Genomic DNA, 9,381 nt, shown 5'->3' with positions numbered 1-9,381 from the left:
ACTATTTAGGCTTTGAACACGATATCTTAGTTGTTATGAAAAGCTTAGTTGCTTTTATGTTTATTTCCCCAAATGCTTCCAATTTAGAATTTTCTGTGGATAATGTCATCAGTCACTGCCTGAATTTAAAAACTGACTGAAACCACCATAATCACCCTTACAGAAGCAAAAGCCTTTACCATAGTTGTCTTTAAGTAAATTCCATATCAGTACACTGTGATCACTGCCAGCGGGTCTTTTTTACTTGTAGATTCTTAATTAATGAAGAATCACTGGTGATAACCATTTCAGGAGTATTGCTTCCACTTGTTGCCTCTCTGACATGCTGCTATAGAAAACAGTCATACAATAAATCCAAAAGTCTTGCTCGTATCTGAGTAAACAAACAATCAACATATGGAAAGTTAAAATCCCCCATTATAAGACATTCTGATTTACTAGCCCACTCCATTTCTCTATATAGTTGTTTGGTATATTCATCACAGGCATTAGTAACTTCATAACTAAGAGCATAATTCCCCCCCCCCATACTATCTGTCATTACTGTATACATTGTACTCTCCATATTCAAATTCAGCATTGCTTATGTCTGGGTGACACCATGTGTCCGAAATCCCTACAATACCTGCATTTGATGACTTAATCAGTACTTCAAATTCATCAAATTTATTTAGTGCTCCTAGCATTGGTGTACATGCACCAGTTCTCACTCTTAGTTACCCTAATATAGTCAATGCATTTACTTGTTCCATGACAACACATAGCAGAGCTTGAAATCTGTGACACATTGCTTTCCAGGCTGCTGGATGTTACAACAGAAGCAATGCAAGAATCATTTTACCTCTGCCTGTGACTCCAGTTAATCTAATATTGCAGGTCACCATTATTAGCTTAAATAATTTTATATTTGGTAATTAAACCATGGCTCAAAAAGCCATTCTGGTTTGTCATACATCATAATTTCATGTGGATTCTTAATTACTAAAAATAAGATATTTTCCGACTTTGAGTATTCCACTTCACTTCTAAATCATGCAAAATTTCCTACAATGAGAGTGGAAGGGCTTGCAGTTTATCAGTGCTTCAGTGTTTTCAATCTTATGCTTGATAGGGTATTATTTGATTGAAAAGTTGACAACCATGTTGCTTGCTATGATGCTGAGACTTATTTTCTTATTTTGGATTTGTGACCCCCTCTTAGTGGTTTGGTTACTGTAATAAGAATCATAATGGCATATAAAATCAAATAAGTACTGGCAGAAAAGGAAAGAATAGTGTCACATTCTCTTTTTATCCAAGCAGGATTGTGCAACAATATACAGGATACACTGCTCCAATTTGTTCAGTGGTCTATTATGTGCAACAGTATCAAAAGCTTTCCTGAAATCCAAGTATATGATACAAAAATTATTTTTTTCATCCAGTTCCTTTGTTACTGCTTCATAGAATCCAGTCAAATTGGTCAGACAAGATCATCCCTTGATAAACACATGCTGTTATTGAAGTATAACTGCACTCCTGTGTTGATGGTCCTGCATTACTTCTCTAACCAGTGATTCCATTATTTTCCATTGAACAGGAGTTAAGCTAACAGGTCTATAATTACACATATCACCTTTTGATCCCACTTTGTAAATTAGGAATACATTCAAACATCTCTAGTCTACAGGGACCTCCCCTGTATCCAAGAATGCTCTCATAATTATGCTTAACATTTGCTTTTTTTTTTTTTTTTATGTGAACCCCAAACACGAGAGGTATTAGAACCTATAGTACTTAGTACCGTGCTTGGGTTGGAGGTTGAGAAGACGAAAGAAGATATTTGTTGACATTGGACTTGAACTTCTGTAGATTGTAATTTTCAGGAAATACGTATGAAGGAAGGTTGTTGCAGAAAACGGCAGTTGAATGAATAAATGAGGAAGATGAAAAGTTGGTTCTGTGGGTTTGAAGTTGGACAGTAAATGGATGTTGGCTGGTGGTGACACGTGTTCGGGCTGTTTTGAAAGAGAGAGCGGGAATTATAGAAGCAAATTAAGAACAGTGCCCATGGAAGTATCTGTAGAATAGGTATGCAGCAGAAACTGTGCGTCTATGAGACAGCGAGTGGAGAGACTCTGTTAGAGATGAATCATTAATTAACCTAACTGCCCTCTTCTGAATGGAATCAAGAAGCCTGAGAGAGGTTTTGGGGGCACCACCCCAGATGTGGGAACAATATTTCATGGCAGGGCGGATTTGCGATTTATACAGAGTGAGCAGCTGTTTGGAAGAAAAGTAACGCCGAGAGCGAAAGAGAAAACCAAGTTTTTTAGATGCAGAGGAAGCAATATTTGTAATGTGTGCTTGTGCCAAGAGAGATTAGAAGTCAGGGCAATCCCCAAAAGAGATATATCCTTTTGCCTAGAAATTGGAGTGTCACTAAAGATAAGCATAGGAACAGAAGAATCCTTTTTGCGAGATATAAGACAAGACTGAGTTTTAGAAGGGTTGAAATCAACTAAGTTGTCTTTGCCCCACTGGAGAATTACCTGAAGATCGGCATTGAAGGAATTGGTAGCAGATTTTCGAGAAGTTGAAGCTGATTGAGCAGGACAAGGTTTCTCAAAATGGAAAGTTGAATGCAATGTGCTATCATCGGCAAAACTATGGATAGGATTTCCAGTCAATGGAAGAAGGTCATTGATATACAAGAGGAAAAGAGTGGGGGAAAGAACTGAACCTTGGGGGGACACCGGCATTAGTGGAGAAGTTAGAAGACAGAGAGCAATCAACCATCACCCTCAGTGAGCGATCAGAGAGAAAACTGGATAACCAATTACTAAAAACAGTTGGCAAACCATAAGATGGAAGCTTGTTTAGAAGACCTTTATGTTAAACATGATCAAAAGCCTTTGAGATGTCAAGAGCAACTACTTGGGTTTCACCGAACCTTTCCATTGAATTAGTCCATAAATGGGTAACATAAGCCAGAATATCCCCAGTGGATCGACACTGACGGAATCCATACTGGTGATTGTTGATCACACGGAAGGTTTCTAGGTAGTTTAAGAGTTGGCGGTTCATTGATTTCTCCATTACTTTAGAAAGAGTAGAAGTAATTGCAATGGGACGATAATTGGATGGGAGGGATTTGTCACCCTTTTTTTGGGAACTGGCTGGATATGAGCAAATTTCCAAGCAGAAGGAAAAACACTTTAGAATAAGAAAGTGAAAAAAGGCGGCAAAGAATAGGAGTAAGTTCAGGAGCACAGATTTTGAGAACAAGTGGAGAAATACCATCAGGACCTGGAGCTTTCTTAGCATCAAGATTCATCAAAATCCTTCTGATATCCTTTTGACGGAAGACCACAGGAGGCATTGAATGGACCGTGTTGGGAATGGTGGGAGGTGTTTTACCAAGTTCATTAATACATGAGCTGGAAGAAAAATGGGATGCTAGCAGGTCAGCTTTATCCATGGCTGAAGTGACAACAGAACCAACTGGTTTGGACAGAGGTGGAAGCAGAGATTGGCAAAAGTTGCGGCCAATAGCTTTGGCAAGAGACCAGAATGCTCGGCTACCATTAGGGCAAGAAGCAAGTTTTCTACTCTTAGCTTGTTCAAACTCTAGTTTGGACTGATTAATAACTGCTTTACAATTATTGATAGCTTTGGTGTAGGCAGAAAATGAAACTGAAGAATTAGAAACAAGCCAATTACGATATGCAACATTCTTCTCTTGAACAGCCTTAGCACATTTATTGGAAAACCAAGGTTTAGATAAAGGATGAGATTTTAAAGTGGAGTGTGGGATAAAGGATTCCATTCCTGCAAGAATAATTTCACTGACACGATCTGAGCAAATGTTGACATCAGAAGTTTTGAAACAGTAATCCGACCAAGGAAAAGAAGAAAAGAAGTCACGCAGGTCATCCCATTTTGCATTCTTGTAATGCCAAACAACACGAGGTTGGGAATAGCCATGAGATAAAGGTTCCATTGGAGAAGAGACAATCACCAAGTTGTGATCTGAAGTGCCTAAAGGACCTCTCACTTCGACCGTGTACTTAGAAGGGTTGTTTGTGAGAAAAAGATCAAGCGTATTGGCTGTATGATTCGGATTGTCCGGTATTCTTGTAGGTAAATGAACAATCTGTGCTAGGTCATTAGTAATTGCAAAAGCCTCAGCATCTCGACCTGATGGGTCGGTGTGACTAGAAAACGGAAGCCAGCTGGAGTTGTGAACATTAAAATCACCAAGGAAAATTACCTCACTGTTAGGAAAGTTGGACTGGAGAAAGTCAAGTTGCAACGAGAGGAAGTCAAAGAGCTCCAAGTGATTAGTGGAGTTGGGAGAACGGTAGAGACAACAGATGAATTTAACACAATGAGGTGAGAGATTTTAAGCCAGAGAAGATCGAAGAGAGGAGATTCCAAATTGCCAAGTCTCTGACAGGGAATATCAGAACGGACGTATGCACAAGTACCACCTTTGAGGCGAAAGGAATCATACAGCGAATAATTTGGGCATCTGAGATGAGCAGTAGTTGAATCAACCGATAACTGAGATTCTGTCAGAAAAAGTACATGTGGTTTGGCAGACTGCAAGTGGAAATGGACATCGTTGAGATTAGAATTGAGACCACGTATATTTGTGAAATGAATTAGGAAGTCCTTGGGAGGTTTAGATCTTTTCGCAGATAAGCTTGTTCTATTAGTTTCACAATTCATGGTGTATTCAATAGTAAGAAAAAGTGGGTGGGACATGCTGTATGAAGTAATGAAATTTTTGGATATGGCGTACATGTGGTAAGAATATACCCAGATCCTTGACATAACGTGGCCTCGACAATGCTCCCCGCATACACACTACTCGGACTCCCTCCAGTCACTATCTGGCAGAGTAGAGGTAGCAAGATTATACACTAGCTGATCCGAAAGCCTCCTAGAGAGTTACCAATAGGTTCGGTCCGGTGTACTAACTAGCGGCTGGCCTGCGAAAACCGTTTTAGAGCTGTACCCTCGAAATGTAAGGAATATTGGATCTCGCCACGACGTTCATCATAACCTCAAAAGTCATCAGTCATACTGCATGATGGAAGAGATAGGGAAGGGTTGACCGGAACTTAGCTCTAGAGACTAAACATGGGTTCCACCACTTCAAGCCTCCAATAAGCAAAGTGGTGGTATTTCACTGGTTGATGAGAGTCATCTACCACCTAGTACTGCCTGGTAACATAGAGGGGCGGCGTTCCTCCATGTGGTGTGGGCGCCACACCTCGACCCCTGCTTACGTTGGTTCACACCTGGGTGGTCACCCACCATGTGCTTGTGCATGGAGGTTATACCCAGGATTACTAACAGTCCCACCATCGTGAAGGTGCAAGCAGAGGATTTGGCTGTCACAGACTGTCCGGACTTCGCCGAAATTGGGTCCACTTGACTTGAGTGTCACCCGAATATCAGTTCCATCAGTGTTTTAGACTCCCAGGTAGCAAGTACAGCTTGTCTGGCATATCTGAGAGAATGTCTGTGACAACCTCAAGGACCACTTTCTCGCTTACTTTCTTCTCTGCCCCTCTTAATATAACTGGATAGATACCACCCGCTCCAGGTGCTTTTATGTTTAACTTCAACAATTTATTCAAACAGGCCTCTGGGGTTGGGTAAATTCATATTGTGATTTTAAATGTTTCTCACCAACCACGTATTATTTTAATACGTAGTTGGTGAGAAATTCCAGTCCCAGTACACAGGAGAATAGAACACGTGGTAATGAAACATGAAACACGTGATTTAGACCATGAACCTGCTGGTACTTAAGATGCACCGCAGTACAAGGAAGCTACTGCTGAAGAAGAAGGCAGGAGCCTTTGAAAGCTATGGTCGGTTTTATCGCTCTTAACCCGGTATTTTAATGTATTTTATTCGATGTATATATATATATTTTATCCTTTTTAGTTGTAAAGTTATTTTAATTGTAAATATAGTAGTAAACACATAGTTTTTTTTAAAATTCCAGTTTCCGTATCTTATTTTAATACGTGGTTGGTGAGGAACATTTAAAATCACAATATTTCAACAACTTCTCTTCCACTTATGTCTCAGTTATTGCAAAATCATTTAGCTTCCTGTTAGAGTTTTATGAACTTCTGGTATCTGCCCCTTAAAGAATTCCTCATGTGTGAATGCAGATGCAGAATACTCATTCAGTTTGTCAGGAACCTGAGCAGGATCAACAGTCAAACCATCAATATCGAATGGAGTTTGCTGGGGTTTTTTTTTTTTTTTTTTTGCATCCGTTGCCAAAGATTTTTCGTAATCTGCCTTCGCATGCCTGATCTCCTTTATGGCTTGATTACAGACTAGTTTTTATCTACCACAGGCTTCTAAGTTGTCCGGTAATTTATGTGCATCCTGTGCACTTTTCGTCTCTGCCACAAGTTTCATCGATTCATCCAACATATATTTAGACCTAAACCTTGAACAATATTTCTTAGTTGGTATGAAAATCATAGTAGCTTCTAAAATTAATTCATTGAATGCTTCCCATTTAGAATTTACTGGTGATGACATAAGTTGGTTGCGCTGTATAGAAATTAAACTGTCTGAGACCACCATAATCACCTTTACGAAAACAAAAACCTCTCCCCTTACTCTTGATGGTAGTTATATCTTTTAAGTAAATCCCAAATCAATACATGTGATCACTGCCACCTAGTGGTTCTTTCATCTGCAGATTCTTAATGCATGAATAATCAGTGATGATAATCAGATCATGAGTATTACTATCTCTTGTTCTCTAACATGCTGTTGTAGAAAACAGTCATCCAATAAATCCACAGCCGTTCATTGTACTCATCAGAGTCATCGAGCCTATATAACACTCCTCATTTTTTGCTTTTTCCAGTGCTTGTCACACCAAACTGACTCAACATTGCACTGGCCACACATGTCAATTGGATGCACTGCCTCAGATTTTATGCTTCTTAACAAAAAGCATAACCCCTCTTATCCTGTCCTTTCTGTATACGTTTTATTCCCCATATTCAGTCTGCATCCCATATATTTGAGTGACATCACATCTCTGAAATCTCAACAATGTCTGTATTTTGATGTCTTGACTAGCCTTTCAAATTCATCAAATTTATTGACTATGCAAGTATACATGCACCTGTTCTTACTCTTAGTTACCCTAAAACAGCCCATGTATTTACTTATTTCATGATGACCCAGTATTTCTCAAAATCCCCAGTGCCTTGCTTACAAGGCTTCTCATTCCAATAAAATAATGAAATTTTGAACTTGCCATCCTTTTACTCAGGCCACCATGCACCACCTATATCACTAAGTAATGCAAATCATTTTAATTATTTTGATTTAGCTAATCAGAGTAATACCAATGCTACCATTTTTGGTAGGTCCAAATTATGATCTTTATGCAAACATGTTATAATTTTGAAAACACAATATTCAAAACGAAATGTAGTTTTGAAATCTAATTGAATATATACAACCCCAGGGACTCACATCTGGTGAGTATGGGCTTGGCACACCCAGGGTCCTGAGCTGGATATCATTCTTCTCTTTCTTGGTGATTCCCTTTTACTTCTGATTCTCTCTCTCTTGCCTGGTACAGCATAAGCCTTAGGCTTACTTGTACTATATGGCTAATAATAATATGTCAGGCATTTTTAATGAAAAAAACAAATTAAAATTGTTCAAAGTCGTAAATAGTTGCATGTTATTGTTATTATGCATAATAGCAAACAATCGGAATAATAGCTTCAATTTTGATTTTAATTATAGTTTTCCCATTAAAAATGCCTCAATTATTTTGAACTTCATGTTGTCAACTAGATTTCAAAATTACATTTCATTTAGAATATTGCATTTTCAAAATGTTTGGATAAAGATCAGAATTCGGGTCTAGCAAAAATGATAGCATTAGTATTGCAATGATCGGCTACATCTAAATAATTAAAACGGACATGTGAAAAGGGGGTGGCATGCCATCTGCACAAAAGGGTGCCATGTTTAAACTTTAGTTCCTTTTATTGCCATGAACTGTTGGGTCGAGATTCTGAAAAATGGTCTTAAATCTGTCTTAATTTATGTATGTATGTGAAGCTTTGTTTCCTTACTCCAGTTTAATCTAGTAAAGATAAAATTTATATAGATTATCAAATTGGCTATGTAGTAACTGCAAATTTAAACATCTAAATTCATAATAATTAATAGTAGTAATTCTAATAATGACTGAGTAAAACTGAACAAGGAGAACATATGCATTATATTTTATTAATTTCTTTTGAATATTGATCCAGTCAAAGCTCCTGATGAGTGTGGATTAATGTTCATGTGAACAAAAGCTTGTTATTGTCTTATCTGATATACAGGGTGTTTCATAAGTACAAAGATGTCTGTTTTCCTGCCTATTCAAGATCTGGTGATAATATCTGTTGTTTCTATTTGCTTGTTTGTTTTTCAGTGTTTCTTTTTTGCTTGTTTAAGGTAACATGACAGATACCAGTCCATTTATAGTGGAAGAAAGCATATACTCTACAGAAAATATCACTGGTGTGGTAGCATGAGAGCGCACACACAAAGAAGACAATAAAACAGGTGCAAGAATGCTTCGAAGAGCGATTTGGAAAGATGGTGCTGTCCAAATCAAAGCTTCATCATTGGAAAAAGAAGGTATTTCATACTGGATATGAAAATTTGTCATCTGGGAATGCAAAATATTCAAAAACATCATTACGAAAATGGTCTGCAGAGTTGGATGTTTTGCAAACATCATTCATGTTTCATGGCATATCCTTGCCAACACTTCTGTGGCTAGCCTGCAGTCCTGACTTGACCACTTGTGACAATGCCTTGTGGGGGTATGTCAAAGCTAAGGTTGTGGGAACATTGCATGGCATCTGTTATGAACTGAAACGAATTTCAGGATGCTTTTGTAATGAAAACACAGAATGTTGCAACAGCTTTTGCATCATATGTGGAGAATTATCATGCCATAATAGCAGACATCATTCTGACACTTAATGTACTATTGTAATGATTTGAGGTAATATGTAGCAGGAGTGGGTGTATTATGTGCAACGTCCTGAGACTCATGGTATACCCTATATTGTATATTACAATGCAAAAGTAGGTCAATTTATTTCAATTTAGCTCAGTAAGAGCAATCAAAATATAGTAAAATACATTTGACTCAGTTCCTTGTGGGTAGCACAATTGGTAGGATCACCATCCTCCTCACTCCAGGTGGAAAAGACCCGAGTTAAAGTCCTGTTGACAGGAGGAATTTTTATGGATTTTTTCACAACATGGCTGAGTTAGTCTGTGACAGCTGAGGACAGCATGGTTTTTTCTCCCTGAAACTTGGGTTTT

The sequence above is a fragment of the Mastigoproctus giganteus genome, chromosome 12 (genome assembly GCF_048544385.1).
Source record: "Mastigoproctus giganteus isolate SK-2022 chromosome 12, ASM4854438v1, whole genome shotgun sequence".
NCBI classification, from domain to species: domain Eukaryota; kingdom Metazoa; phylum Arthropoda; class Arachnida; order Uropygi; family Thelyphonidae; genus Mastigoproctus; species Mastigoproctus giganteus.
This window is presented reverse-complemented; position numbering follows the sequence as displayed.